This window comes from Idiotropiscis lumnitzeri, chromosome 1 (assembly GCF_059441095.1).
Source record: "Idiotropiscis lumnitzeri isolate Australia: NSW breed Sydney's pygmy pipehorse chromosome 1, RoL_Ilum_1.0, whole genome shotgun sequence".
NCBI classification, from domain to species: Eukaryota; Metazoa; Chordata; class Actinopteri; order Syngnathiformes; family Syngnathidae; genus Idiotropiscis; species Idiotropiscis lumnitzeri.
This window is the reverse complement of record NC_142391.1, coordinates 6,965,088-6,981,388: the sequence shown is the minus strand read 5'-3', so window position 1 is coordinate 6,981,388 and position 16,301 is coordinate 6,965,088. Positions and strand designations below refer to the sequence as shown.

At 44.3% G+C, this 16,301-nt stretch overlaps 1 protein-coding gene across 1 annotated transcript in view; it reads left to right on the top strand.

The window, feature by feature from the left end:
* Positions 1 to 16,301, top strand: part of dph6 (diphthamine biosynthesis 6) — a 192,125-nt gene that overhangs the window by 35,549 nt on the left and 140,275 nt on the right. The gene's annotated exons all lie outside the window — the stretch shown is intronic.

Sequence of the window (16,301 nt, the reverse complement as noted above, 5' to 3'; positions counted from 1 at the left end):
ATCTCCGTCTTTATGTTTGTCCAAAAAGCTTTCTCTGCTCATCCTCTATTTCGTGCTATTTTTAATATGATGAAAGAGACACGCTGGAGAAAAGCAGATCTGGCCTTGTGCTGCGGTGCTTCCTGGGTCTGCAGGATCTCACTCAGGAAGCACTCTAAACAGCGCCGGGCAGAAATATCGACGTTCAAGCGGAGTTGTTTAATATTCCCTTTCCTCTGTAGATATGGACACGAGGGGAATATCTGTCTCTGAGGATCCTGCCCCCACCCCCCCCCCCCCTCTCCCATCGGAACTATCTATATTCCAAGCGGAACTCAAACAATGACTTTTGCAAAGAGACAAGGGGGGCTATTTGCAGCATTGGGTCACTTCCAAAGCATCGGGCCTCAACCTTTCAGGGCCCCACACTGGACTTGATCCATTTTTAGTGGAGGGCGCACTGCGCAGTGAAAACAAGCAGCGAGCGGCGGTTTGCCTTTTACGGCCTTTGTATCGTTTCCCGCCTGCTCATATTTTTGTGCCTTTGATCGTGGTCTCTGCTCGTACTAACTCGTCTTTCTGAGTTATGATCGACAGTTAGTTTCTATTGCTCAGATTGATCAATTCAAGGAGGTATTTTTTTTGCATGGGCCCTTCCCGTGGACATATTGATCCCACCGTTCCAAGGTACTGACGCTCCTTCTTCAACTGTTTTGATCCAGCCCAGTTCAAATGAGAAATGGGCCCCGAAGTTAAAATTTTTAGAGTCGCCCAAACGGCTTGTTGGTAATATCCTCGTATGAAGTCCTCATTCCAGCTCCTGTGTATTTGGTGACGATGGTTAGAGGATATCAACTGGATGTTAGCTTGACGACCAAGCGGTTGGCACGTCTGCCTCACTGTTCTGAGATTTGCAGTTGGAATCCGGGGGTCTGGCTTCCTCCCATTTGTCAAAAAACATTCATTTTAGGTTCATGGAAGATGAAGGTGTGAATAGGAATGTGAAATGTTGTCTATATGGGCCGCTTTCGGGTGTACCAGCCTCTAACTCCAAGTCAGCTAAGATGGAGGACAAGCGGTTTCAGTGTCATGATGGTTATTGATGATTGTCAGGAACTTAAGAAAGTTGTTTTATTTTAGTGCTATTCCCATTTTTTGGGAAATAATTTTTCAAAGCTTTTACCAACTTTTGTGAATGGTGGATTTTGGTCTGTGCCTTTGAATTTGTTTGTACCGTTTTACATGACGGAAAACTGAGTCAGGCAAAGCTCTCGATTTACAGGTCTGATGTGATAACAAGATCATGGTCCAAGTGGAGGAAATTAATTGTTTCCAAAGTAGATGTGGGAAAACTATGGCCCGGGGGCCAGACGCGGCCCATTAAACGTTTTAATCCGGCCCGCCGAACTTGAAAAAAATTAAATGACTAAACCTTGTTAATGTTTTATTTTCTAAATACTGTGGTTTTTCAAAGACATATATTGTTGGAATGCTTCTTTTCACTTTCATTTAAAATAAAAAAAAAATTTTCTCCAATGAGGTGAGGTTACCAAAACACTTCATCCATCAGCTCCTGGTCTGTCAAATTTTAGAACCCATTGTGGCCCGCCAATCAAAAAGTTTTCCCACCCCTGCTCTGAAGGGTGTCCAGGCTCTCTCATAGACGTCGGCCATCCGGGTATGCGCTCAGATTTGAGCCGTTACTCCTCCGCACTAAGAGTAGCTCGATGAGGTGGCTCGGGCATCCAGTTACGATGTTTCCAGGACGCTTCCCTGGTGAGGTTTTCTGGGCTCATCCCATCAGGAGACAACCCCCGGGAATGACCAGGGATATTCCGGAGAGGCTTTGGCTAACATGGGAACATCTTGGGGTTCCTTCGGAAGAGCTGGACAAATTGGCCGGTGGAAATGGAGTCTGAGTTGCTCTGTTAAAGCTGCTTACCCTGCAATCTGCGTAATAAAATGGATGGATGGAGCACTGAGTCAAAATGGGGCCTGCTACGCTAGCTTCTTACACTAGCTACTAGCTACTCGCCACTAGCCAACGAATGGCTAATTTTGGTTCAGAAAGGATGTTGATTTGGCTGCATGGGAGTTTATGGTGTACTTGCTATGACAACTAATGTTATTTTTATCTTTGCCGTGTACAGTGAATAAAGGTTTTACGGAGGTGACTGCTATAGGCTCACTACGAAAACAGATGACTAGATAATTAGCATGGCTAACATCTATAACTATAACCTGTACTGGTTGCCAGTCAATCACAGGGCACAAACAGAGATTACCAACTGCTAATAACACCCCAAAAGCAAAAAGGTCTCCTAACGAGTAAGAGGACATTAGCAAAAACAACACAAAAGTGCAAGTGCCTGAGCAGTTTTGCAAATATAGTTACAGGATCTGTTTGAGGACGAAATGATGCGAGACCCACTGCACGACGCGGCGCCAAAGTGTCAGATAAAATGTCAGAGAATTAATGAGGACACGCCACACTTAAAGTCATGAATTCCACATTTCTTGTTCGGCGCGAGTCCATCTGACGTGCACATGGGGCTTATCCAAACAGCCGCAGTCGGGCTCTAAGCACTCTTTATTTACTGTTAGGCCCGTGTTTGGGTTGGTGCCATGCACCACTCAGGCCCGCCGAGAGAGAAGATTGTTGAGACTTGTAGCTGCGACGGGGGAAACAAGTGAGCCATTGTATGTCACTCCGCCGGGTTATTATTGTCTCCGCTTACCGACACAATACTTCTCTCTTGACTTATTTATGTTGAAAAATAAAAAAATTTTCCCGGCTCTGCATATAACATCCAGAATGGTGTGCATGACATAGATTCAACCTTTGGCCCAAAACATCCTGCCTTTTTGACATTAGATCTAGAGGATCAGTGCAACTCCTGGGCCAGATGGTCTTTGGGCAGGGGGGTGGTAGCGCGACTCTCTGGAACATGCAAGACGAATCTGAGCACCTGTGATCGTTTGGACATACTGTAGCTGCGCACATCACGCCATTTGTTTGGGAGCAGAAGGGGGGGGGTTGATTCGAAGAGTCTTACTCACCAGAATATCCTCAGAATGAACAGAGAGAAGACTTGATATCATGAGATTGATCTCATTCTAAAGGTGACATTGCATACCGTGCAGTATTTGGTTGTTTACTGTGAAGTCATGGACGCCTATAAGACAAGCTCTGTCTTTTCTCTTGCACGGGCTTGTCAGACTATTTATTGAACACACAGTACTTCCTCCCCTGAGGTTTTTGGTTGAACAGGTGCAACGTTATGGCCGACAATCCAGCATTCACAGGATATGTCCAGGTCACAAGTCCAGGCCTACCAGAGAATGATACTAAACACTTTAACTGCTGTTTGGGTGTCTGAGAAATATTGGTTTTAGGTCAAGGTGCATTGGTAGTCGAAAGCAACGTAGAGTTTAAAAAATAGTATCATGTTGATGGGAATCCCACCACGGCTCGATTGGTCATGCGGTTCCTTAACGTAATCTGTCTCATTATGCTGAAACATTCCATCGGTTTCCCCATTTTTCACATACTGGCCAATCACAGAGCAGCACGGTCCAACAGTTAAGAATGAACGCAAATGAAAGTTTCATTCCAAAATAACAAGCAGACAAAAGGAAGTAATACGCTTGTATCATCCGTGAAGTAATCGTATGCCCTTGTTCAAATGTGATTTTACAATCCGTGATGCAATCAAGTCAAGCTAGCTAACAAGGCTAGCTCCGATCTCCTGGTTGCAACGTTTGCATCATCAGGCAATGCGGTGGGCGACGTTTGATCTGCAATCTGTGTTTATTCGCTTTCAACTTTTTTTTTGGTGGACGACTGGTTAGCACGATGTCCTCACAGTGCAGAGGTCGTGGGTTCGATTCTGGCTCCGGCCTTCCTGTGTGGAGTTTGCATGTTCTTCCCGTGCCCACGTGGGTTTTCTGCGGGTACTCCGGTTTCCTCCCACATTCCAAAAACATGCATGGTAGGTTGATTGGACACTCTAAATCGCCCCTAGGTGTGATTGTGAGCACAGATGGTTGTTCGTCTCTATGTGCCCTGCGATTGGCTGGCAACCAGTTCAGGGTGTACCCCTCCTACTGCCTGAAGATAGCTGGGATAGGGTCCAGAACACCCGTGACCCTTGTGAGGAGAAACGGTACGGATAATGGATGGATGGATGTTTGCAACACACATTTCTGCTCTGAAATTCAATAATATTTCCCCAGGGAGTTCAGACCGTCAAAGCGTCACGTTGAAAGCTTGTCGGTCTTTTCAACATTGACTAAGTAGCGGGTGGCTGCTAGCGACGGGTCAATTCCCAAAGACATTGACTTGAATTTAGAAGACAGGGGGTCCTCAGTTTACAACGAAGTTCTGATACATTTGCATTTTCTCACCACGCTGGCTCTCAAGAAATTTGGCAAGGTTGCTTCTGTACTTGGGCAAAACAACCCAACATGAGCTCGGGGTCTAATTTGGTGCATCATTTTTCGCCTTTCCTTTGGCAGCGAATCAACACGTTTGCCCGCAAACACAACTACCCTAATAAAATCCTGTTAATAAATTCTAACATTCATTTGGAAATCCGTTTGATCCCCAGCTTAAACCCTTTAAATTGATCCCATCAGGTGGATGTGATTCGCACTTGTCCTCCGCCTTGTTCATCTTGACTGTCTCTGAGCAATGACAGGTAAATGACCTCCGAAAGCGCCAGCGCTGTCACTCGACTGTCATAAATGCCCCCACCCACCCATAGAAATCACAAAAGCAACATGCATATTTATGATTGCCCATAAACACCGGCCTTTACGCCACACCGGCAGGCATGTGTGTACCTCGCCGTGACACTCAAATCCCGCCCTCAAGAGCCGCCACGGCACGGGGACGTCAAAGAGAATGCCAGCCTTTGTCAATGTCTACATGCTGGATTCCATCAAGGCACGAGGAATGCTCATTAATCTTCCCACCGGGGGGTGGAGGGGGGCGAGGGGGGATTCATCCCAAACGGGCGGTCCAAACGGGAGCGTGGCTATTTCATCTTGTTTTGATTGGGATTCTTCAGCTGAGATCTAAAGTGCGACGTCGAGGCTTGGGCCCGATGATGAGGATGTGAGCGATCCGAACCTGTCAGGTGTATGCAGGACTGATTCCGAGAAACTCTGGATGATTAGTGCGCGAAGAGTCCAGACATGTCGCTGAGTGACAGCTTCACCGCACTGCCAAAGTCATAATCCGGGAAGAATGGCAGGCATTAAGCTTGTGCGCACTCGTCCAATGGCAACACAAAAACACCATTCAGTGACCTTGCGCGAGAAAAAAAAGAAAATGTTGCTGCAATAATAGAGCGCTAAGAAATGTAGAAGATTATTCATAGGATGCCGCTTTCCTTTGCGTTTTTTTAAAGGTTTATTGTATAGATGAGAACAAGGAGAAGTGTGAAATTAAACAAATAAATGACCTGTTTCTGTTTTTTTTTTTTTTTCATTTTTAACATCATCTTCAAACAAGTTTTTTTTTTTTTTTTTTGGCGCATAGTCCGGGTGAAGATCTGTCACTTTCATGCGACGACTGTACTATACGGAAATATAGCCAGGCCTTCTGGTAGTCATGGTAACGGAAGCCATGTTCACATTGGCGCACTCTGCAGTAGAAAGGGTGCAGGGTGATCAATGCCATGTCACAAAAATTAAAATAGATTAAAAATTTGGCCTGTGTGTCCGGAATTATATTTTAGTGCTCAACTGTTGTTACGTTGGGATCCGTATCCTCTATTGTTGCAACGTTATAACTCATCTTTATTGAAATTAATAGTAATAAATCTTTTTTTTTGTTGTTGTTTCTTTAAAATCCCCAAAATACCGTGCCGTAAGTCGATTCTCCACTTACACAAGCTGAAGCGGACGAGAGCAATAATGTGCACACGAACCCCGACGGGTTAGATTTCAGACATTTAGCTGCGATAATCTTTTGTTAAATGTGAGGAGGCAATCGATGTTTACCCCTCCGACCTCTACAGGTCACAACAGTATATTCTTCGGCGGTGTTTAAATTAACCGCACTCCCCTGGGGCAGCTATTAGCTTTTGGTTGCTAAACAGACGACGTTAGCACAACAAAATTAGGTTCTTACCGGCGACTTTGTGGCGGGGATGCCAGTCTGTTGCCACTCATGCATGTTCGCTTGCAGACAATTCATGAAACTGTCTTGTAGTACGAGAGCAGAGGGGGGCGTGGCCATATTCCTCATTAAAAGTAGGCATTTTTCAAGTTGTTGCTAATTTCCTAATTCCTCCAAAATTAATTGAAAGAAAATTGTTAGTGTAAAATTGGCCATCTTGGATCTTCTTTACGTCAAGAATGATGGTAGTAATGGTGGAATGGTAGAGCTTGAAACAGTGATGTAATGTATCTCTTCAAAACAGCCCCTTGCTCCACCGTGAATTAATTGGCAGGCATTAGCGTTTATTTGTACTTTTGGCTTTTAATATTTCGTATTGTCATTTGCTGTTGTGTCCGTGTCCCGTTACATCTGATACAATCTTCCAGTCGGCTGCTGTTAATAGGCAGGGGGATACTTTCATCCAAACAATAAGCCACAACTGGTGTGAAATCCTTTTTGCTCCCCTGTGAGGTGCACCCGCTATTCTCACCACGCCTCGGCCCATCTTTCATCTTGGCGGCGTTGCCCCGTGTCACCGTCGGCTTCCCCGGGCAGAGCTGTCAGACTTCCTGTATTCCTCTGTGCATGATACAATAGCGCACGCAGACAACTCACCTCTAATTGGTTGTGTGTCACTTTTCTTTTCCTCTTGGCTGCCATCCTATGTACTGTATATTGTTGGAAATGCTGACAAACGCTCGCTTGTGTCACCGCGTGCAAAGTTCACGCAACCGTTTTACGCACGCAAATAATGACTCGCGTCGTCGTCCTACCTTGAACGGCAGGTTAAACTCACCAAAGCTACCCTAAAGGTCGGCCAATAATGGAAACATTTGTGAAAGATGCTTCCTGAGAGTTAATGTATTGACAAAATGTGTTTCCTCGCTTCGTCACTTTTCACATAACCCGGTGACACCGGCGTGACGGAGAAGTTCGGACAACACAGCTGACATAACTGAATTAAAAAGCGCTACTTCTCTGGAAATTGTAGCTGGCTAGCTAGCTAGCTAGCTAATTCCAAAATGGGCACCACAGCAGGAATCCCTGTATTTAAAAAAATAATAAAAATACTGACAAAAAGAAGACTCATCCCGGATCTGCCTTCACAAATGGGTATTTATCCTTCTAGGTGCAAAGTGATTGGCAGCTGTTTTGGAAAACGTCAAAGGTTACGGTGCATCACACAGATCCATGCTAATCGTAGCCTCTAGTAAGCAACACTTGACAGCAGGAGCCTTTGCGAGTGATGAATCGTTGACATGTTTTCCGGCGGAGAAAAAAAAAAAAAAAAGAAACAGCCTGCCCAGCGCATTATTTCTCCTGAAGCCAAATCTCAGTAAGTGTTGAAAGGATTTTGATTGCCTGCAAAAGTATTCAATGCAACGGTGAATATTTTGGACACTGCTCATGGTTTCCAGCGTTCTTGCTAAACCAAGCAGAACTAAACAAACCGAGCCAGCGGTGCGCAAGGGGAGGGAACAAAAATATTGACCCTTTTTTTTTTTTTTTTTTTTTTTTTTTTTTAGATTATTTTTGAGGTGCTCTATGTCTGATAAATTTGCGATTATTCACATCACGAGGAGACTTTCTTCAATAAAATGCGCATTCCTGTAATGAACTGTATGCATCTGCCCCAAGGTCTTTAAAGGGATTACTGCAACAATACAACATCGTCTTTGTCAGCACTTAAGGTCTATATCGTCGTGCCTCAGGATATCCTTTCCCAGAAAAGGCGGGATTGGCCCATTTTATAGATATCTATTTTATTTGATCCTCCCTAAACACTCTTACTTCTCATCACATTAACACCTCAGTTCCACTCCAACGCAAAAGAGGCACGTAATGGGATTAGTCGGAGCAAACTTGCTGTTTTCCTGCAATAAAAGTTGACATTGTGTCTTTTTTAATCACGTCTAATCCGACAAAAAGGCTGTAAAAGAATGCTTTTTTTTTTTTTTTTTTTGCTGCGAATAAATATCCCGTCCGACAACGATGGGATGATTTCAGAGGTTGCCGCTCAATGCGAATAAGGGACGTCCTTACCCCCTCAACCCCCTTGCGCCCTTCCAGATGTTCTAGTGTGACTTCCTCCCCATCTGCCAGCCTTCGTTACTTAATCGATAGCGAGTCCATTTGCCATATCGTACAGGAGCATCTCGGCAAACGCCGGATGGTATGATATGATGATAACCCGAGGGCGAGGTACACAAGGGGGAGAACTTTAGACTGATCAATACAGCCGCTGAACAGTGCGACAGGATTCCTAAAATCTTTCCGCATGGAGGAGATTCCGTTTCCTATAGGTTCTACTCTGCAAGCACGGTCAATGTTAAAAAAAAAAACAACTTCTTGATGACTATCCACCATCATTTGCCTTTTTAAGGAATTTCATGGGTCACCGTGTCCTGTTCCCCGGACAGTAGCGGTGATATGAGCCACGATGACATCACTCTGTTAAAGTGGCCACTGCGAACCAGAGAGGGGCTCTTCTTGAGAGGGGCGAGGGTCTTATGCATTACTCTGCCGTCTCCTCTTTAAGGCAGCCTTCTGCTGCCTAAACATGGATTTAATACCCTCATTAATGATATATGACAAGAGGGCCGATCAATGCAGGCTGCAAGTTGGAGCCCTGTGTGTGTGTGTGTGTGTGTGTATTCCAATTCCATACACTGCCTTTAATGGGTACATGCTGTCGTGTGGCATAAAGACAGGACCGCCTCTGGATATGTTACGCCTCGTGACAGAGGATAGGAACACCAGGCCGGGAGGCCTTCAGAGGTCGATGAAGCTAATTGTAAGAGAAGCTGCAATATTGTACAAGAAGTTATATTTAGCCACTCATTTAAGTGTTTATCCCGTTACAAGTCAGAGCTTGGTCTTATATTTTTCTTTTTGTAGTGCAGAACAAAACACCACTCTCAAGTTACCACTGGGCCTTGCAACACTGCTGGAGTGTGGCGCTTGTGGGCAGTTTTGAGAAATGTTTCGGAGGAAAATTCAAATAAAGATGTCTCCATTTAGATCGTATTCAAGAATCAAAGAAAACTATAAGAACAGTCTTTGAATTAAATAGACTTAATATTTGGTGATTTTGCATCAATTCCAAGATATCATTCCAGTAAATATCTGTTACAGGCTTTGCAAAAAATAATAGTTGAGAAATGTGAAAAATCGCAATTAATCATGGAATTTTTTTGTGATTAATGAGTTAAAAAAATGAATCTTGACAGCACTAAAAACATATTTATATATGGTGTAACTAGAACCGTTTTGAACCCGAAAAATCCTTTTTTGATTTAAAAGATGCGTATGTATCGAATCGAACTGATGATATATTCATTTTGTCTCAGCATGACTCTTGGTATTGTTTGACTGTTTTGTGGTGTCATTAATTCATAATTGAAACTGTCTTTATTTTTGTAAGACTGACTGATTTGTACTCCAAGTACAGCACTTTGTATGCTGCAATGCTTGTTTTATAGAGCTCTATAGATTAAGTTGAGTTTTTTTTTGTTTTTTTTATTTTAGGAAGACATACAGTGCATTATCATAATAGCAACAATTCCTGCCCCTGCAAGACAAATATAGCTTTGCTAGTATTTCACTGAATAACCTCACCGTACTTTGCACCTGCATAGCTGCAGTTTCATACAAGCTTTCTCTTTTTCGCGATTGTTCGCCAGGAACGCCGGGATAGAATGTCTGTTTACAGCGCATCAAGGTTAAATCACGTGTTTTCAAAACTCAAGCACCATCCACTTGACCTGCCGCGATTCCCCATTTGAGAAAGAGCCTACCGGACCGAGGCGATGGCGCGCAATAAAGCCCCCTCGTCGCTCTCCTATCCGAGATCAAAGTTTGGAATTTGATTGCTCGCCAGCGCCGGCCTGTTGAGCAGCCGCGACGACCACTCGCCGCTTTATTTTTCTTATTAGATTGCTCTCCCGGAATTCCATTTTTATCCACATAGATCTGGCCAGTGAATCACCATTAAAAGGGGCCCATCAAACTGTCAGGCCATGCGGTGCGCAGGTGTCAGCGCGGGGGGCCCCCCGTTACACTGTAAACAAGCAAAAAGCAGTCCGGCTGAATAATGGAAATCCAGACTCTTTTTATGTTGCTCAACACGACTTAGAGATTCATCTCCTTCTGTTTTTTTTTTTTTTTTTTGCCTCTCAGGCTGTGGCATGTGATGAAGAAAAATGGCAAGGGAAAACTTTTTTTTTAAAAAAGCATAAGAAATGGAAAATCTTCTATTCGCCAATCACCAGCTTAGTTTTGTTTTCCGGCACTAAATGGAGCACTTTGTGCCGAGCTTAGCGGACGCATTTACTTTTATTATCCTGTCTTCATAATTTCTCCTCTACTTTGTTGAGCTTTTTTTTTTTTTTTACTTGACGTAACTCTTTAAGACTGCAGACAATTGCCTGCCGGTCTTTCTTCCCCCAAGGTCACGCAGAACGAGAGCGAGTGAGAGGACTTGGCCAAGAAAAACAAATGCAGACCATAGTGTGGTTGTCGCACGCTCCACTAACACTGCAAGAACTGCTGCTCACTCGCTCAATTTTTTTTTTTTTTTATTCGCAAATAAATTACCCCCAAGGAGTGCTTACACATAAATTGTGTCCCACATAAAGTGAACTAAAAGGGGCACTTTTCATGATTTGAGAAAATTGTCCAAGACGTTTATGCCCTTCACTTTGAGTGACATCATCCCTCCATTATATTGTTCGATATGAAGATTCATGTCGTACAGCCTGAAAAGCTTAAAAGTGCAAGCCAAAAGTAAAAAAAAAAAAAAAAAAATCGGAAAGATTCAAAAGTCCTTCATGAAAACTTTCCAGTCCAAAGTACACAAATGCCCTTGAGGGTCTCCAAAGGTGCTTGCACATTGAAATTATTTTTATTATTATTACTATTATTATTATTATTAGAAATGTCCCTCCCAGGGAATATAAGGACGGAAGCAGAGTGGAACTGAGGACGATCGTTTTTATGGATAATGGGGACAGAGTTGATGAAAAGATGCCCAGATTATGGACGCAGGACGGACCGACACAATAGAGTTTGCGATTCTGTGGCTTTATCCCCCAAAAATGTGTTGACGTGTAGTCCATCCATCCATCCATTATTTGTTCCGCTTCTCCTCACGAGGTTCGCGGGGGGTGCTGGAGCTTATCCCAGCTATCATCGGGCAGTAGGCGGGGGACACCTTGAATTGGTTGCCAGCCAGTCGCGGGGCACACAAAGACAACCAACCACACTCATACCTTGAGGCAATTCAGACTGTTCAGTCAACCTGCCATGCATGTTTTTGGAATGTGGGAGGAAACCGGAGTACCCGGAGAAAACCCACACAGACACGGGGAGAACATGCAAACTCCACACAAGAAGGCCGGAGCCGGAATCGAACCCACGATCTCTGCACTGTGAGGCCATCATGCTAACTAGTCGTTCACCGTGCCACCCTAAAAGAGAAGTCAACTCCCCAAAAAATATTTGCAATAATATGTTCAATGTGCCCTCACTAGTCTCAACATGACGTTCATATTATTTGTGGAATATGACTTAAGCAGCAAAATCCACCGATTTTTAGCCATCTCAAAGAGCGGCCATTTTGTCACTTTCTGTCCACTAAAAATGACATCACAGTTGCTCACGGCTCAGGTAACGACCAATCACGGCTTGCCTGTTCTCTGAAGCTGAGCCATGAGCAACTGCGACGTCATTTTCAGTCGACAGCAAATGGCAAAATGGCCGCCCCCTGAGATGTACAAAAACGAGTGGATTTTACTCAACTCAACTCAACCGTATTTATCGAGCACTTTAAGACAGCCACCGCTGCATACAAAGGGCTGTACACGGAGACAGGTAACTCATACAACGAACAATTAACCAGATTAATAATGTCGTGAAGATGGTCCTTTATTTGGGGCGAGGCTAACTGGCTCACATTCGCCGTTTCAAAGAGAAGCTTGTGTAGCTATCTGCTGGGCTAGCTATTACGCAGCTGCGGCAGAAATGCTAACCACATTTCGATGCAGCGTACTTAACCAATATCGTGGATCGTCTCTGTGGGCAACACTATTTTCGAGTGAAATCATCTGGCGGAAGTTGGAACACGTCCTGTTGCCGAAAATAACCTCTCGTGTCATTCCATCTTGCAAATTGGTGACCCTTCCGTACGTATATGCTAGTTAGCACCTTTGAAACTCTCTGCTTGTCGTTAGCCGTGATGGGCAACATCGCAAGCAGGTCGATCTTGACCGTAAACAGTAAAATATCTATCATATTTAAAGAAAAAGGCCACTCGGCGGGTCTGTCGGCCAAGTTAAAACAGATGAGGCACGTAACGTGTCTCGCACATGCTGCTGCAAAGAACCGCGGGTTGCCACATCTGGCCGGGCTTTACCTCGAGGCTCGGAGCCTGCAGGGTTTGATGGAGAGTGCAGAAAGCGGGGAACTGTCAGAGAAGACCAAACAGAGCCTTACTGGCTAACGACAGGCTAAACACACAGAAGACCCTAGTGTGTTCCTGCTACTGTTTTTTTTTTTTTTCCCCTCCATCAAGCTTTTCATAGTGACGCCTCCCAGGGAAGTAGATGTCTTTCATTTCGGTGTTTTTACGATATGTGGCTAACAAGTCGGACGCGATGACGCTGCTGAGATACGCAAAGGAAAGTGTGGCGTAAACACAACGAAAAGTGATGCAATCATGTGAAATATATCGCAGCTGCTCAAATAGATCAACTCGCGCTCCCGACACACTCATCGTTCTATATGTAAAAGAAATGGTCGAGCTGTCACTGGTTCAGCTCTGCTCGCCTTCGTTTGAAGCGGTTGGTTTTGAAATAGTAACGTGATGAAATGCAAAACCCACACTGCATTGAACGCGTCCGTCATGACAGGACAAATGAACAGCAACAATTAATAAGATCTCCGGTTCCTATATTTACGTAGGCACAGAGCTCGGCACGTGACCCTTTTTTGCCGGTCAGTCCACCGCCCTCCCGCCGTTATCTCGGTACTCGTGTTGTTCCGATACCACTTTTTTGGGTCCCGAGACCAATACTGCCAACTGGCTGTGCAATATCAGCCGATATCGATACTGTACCGATACTTTTGAAAAATCAAAATATAACCACAATTTTTCTTGTAATTCTAACCAATTGCATACTCACTTGGATGTAAAATGATTCATTCACCATGCCCGCAAAAGCCGTCAAATGTTCAACATGATCACCTAACACCCTCACAACACTGATCAGTCGTGGTTTTCTTTTTCATGTACACTGGGTCATAAGATTACATTTGATTGAAATTTGAAGCATATTTATGCGTAATTATGTATATGAAAATGCATTTGCTGCGTCTGAAGCACCATACCAATGTCGATAGCCGGTATCGTTCCCATACTGGTTGGTACTCAACGATCCCAATACCAGCTTTTAAGGCAGTATCGGTACAGTTACCGATACTGGTATCGGTATCAAAACAACACTACTCGGTACCCCTCCGGATTTATTCATAAAAATTGTCAGCCCCCCGACCCCGTTCGCTTCCGTGCATGACGCCGCTGCGGGAGAGATGCTAACGGCAGAGGTTTCTTTAAACATCATTAGCAGGCTAATTTATGATTTAAATCTACTGACCTTATTATGGGCTTATCATGGTCTTCTTTGTCTCCTTCTTCTTTCTTCTTCTCCATGAACGTGCCCAATGCAAGTAAGTATGCACAGTTGGTGTTATCGGGATTATGGTGTTGCCCCCCCCCTTCCCTTGTACTGGTATGCCCCAGTAGCAGGTGGTCAGAATTAGGAAAAACAGGCATGCTTGAACGCAGATTGCTGTCTCACGTCTCTTCATACCCAAACAGTCGATAGCGGCGCTTTTGACGCGTTCGGATGCAATCTTTGTCGTTTGCCCATTTCACGAGGAGGTTCATCACACGCACAATGGCCGATTCGTGGGCCGGACAAAAATCCGGCTTTTGTTAATCGACCCTTTTTTTTTTTTTTAATTTGTCATCCGACCACACCCGCCCCAAAAAATGGCCGTCCGGCCGAGCAAGAGGGCGAGCCCGGTATATTTGGAATTCAGCCTGTCAGTTACAAGGAGCTCATTCAGCGGCAGTCATTTTCAGAAAAGAGCTCCAGACATTCTCGGGATTCAGGATTTTCTCCCTAGCCCGCCCCACTCAAGGCTTTGTTGAAGCAAGCGAGGGCGCAGGGCTAACACGGGGTGAGCAACGGACTCAGCGTGCCGTCACATGGGACTCTTCCTGCTCGACATGTTGCCTGGCCCTCTCGCTCCGGAGGCCAGGGGCCTGATTGCTGCGCTGGGATGCCGCCGCAGCGCGTTTTCATTAGGAAGAGGGCCAAGATCATCCGGGAAGGTTCCGGCCCATTAATACATTTGAAACGGCGAATGAAAGAGAGAGCAGCCGGGTTGGGGGAACGAGGGGGTGATTGTCGGGGTTGTGGGTTATTTTGAAAGTGGAGAACCCTGTGGAACAAACATGAGAGCCTTTGTGAACGAATACCCGTTGGATCATCTCAACCTCATTCTGCTTTTTTTTTTTCCCCCTGCAGTCAATTTTCCGCAATTTGGGATAAATTGTTTGTGAAATCCCTGTCGTACATTCCACCAGGAATCCTGAACATTATCTTAAGATAGCGGGGATATACATCCCCTCGATGAAGAGCCTCTTTATGATGTCATCAGTTTCCCGTTTCGGACATGTGCTTTTTATCTTGATTACAACCGCACGTAGAAACACTTTTTTTTCACTCTCCGAATACAAAAGTAAAGTTTGTTTTGGCAAATAGCACACATGCAGCGTGACTACGAAAGTGGCAACAACGCGTGATAAATATGATATTTCCCCAGTTAGTTGACCCACTGTAGGTGTTTATTACCGACAAAGCATTCGCTCGTGTAGGAAAGCAAATCCGCTCAGGTCGGTTTCCACACGAGTTAATATTTCATTGTGCATAGTGGTGTAGTGACGAATATTGATTTTATTTTATTTTTTTTCACCATCTCTTATTTATGCCGCCGCAAAACGCTCATCATGCACTGTGCACTTACAGCACACAACATTAGGTACACCTTTACAATCCAGAGACCCGATTGAAAAGTCGTGCGTACAACAACATATTTTGAAAAATTATATCACACTGAGTGAGTTAAATTGCAAGTAAATATGCGAGTTAGATAAGTTCATTTATTTGTCGTTCAAGAGTTTGTTAATCAGCGATTTTGTCAGTGAATTGAAATGAATTGAATGTTAATTGGCGCGTGACTGAGTGACGTGAGTGAAAAAGTTCAGATTTAGTCAGTGAGTGAGCTCATAGATGAGTTGTCTGAGTTAGTTGATGAGTTAGTTCATTTAAAAAGTGAATAAGTGGAAGAGTTGGAAGTTAATTCGAATTTTGTTAGTTAGTCATAGATGGAGATACATTTGCCAACGTATGACTGAATTATGTTGATCGTGAATTATCGTACCAACTTCCATCTATTATCTGAATCGCTCGTCCTCACGAGGATTGCAGGCGTGCTCGAGCCGATCCCAGCTGACTTCCGGCTGGTTGATATCCAACATTGTAATGTGAAAAATTAAATACTGCCACCTGCAGGACCGGAGTGGCAAATAATTGTTTATTATTTTAAGACCTCATTTAGTTATCCGTTGTAAAAAAAAAAAAGAAAAAAAATATATATATATTATTAAAGGATTGTCCTCACTCATGACTCTGGTTCTAGTAGACAGTTGAGGACTTTGTTTTGTGATGTCGAAGCGCGACAGTAAAGAGCATCAAGGTAAGCACAAAAGTGACGCACGGGGACTAGCAAGTGTTAAAAAAAAAAGAAAAAATCTTTGTGACTTGGCAGGGGTGGTCGTAGTTGGTGCCAATGCAGCTTCCCAACAGGCGTCACGCTCGCAGCTGAAAATGAGGAGCCATCCATCACTGTGGCACAAGGACGCAAAGGTGCAAAGCTGGCCTCAGCAGAGCACTTTATGCATTTTAATCTCACCTCGTGGAAGACTTTGATATCATCATTGCTACAATTAGAATATATACAGTACCGGATGTTCGGAACTCGGCTTTCCGCGCCGGGGGGCATCGTTTTTCAAAATGGCTCCATTTCC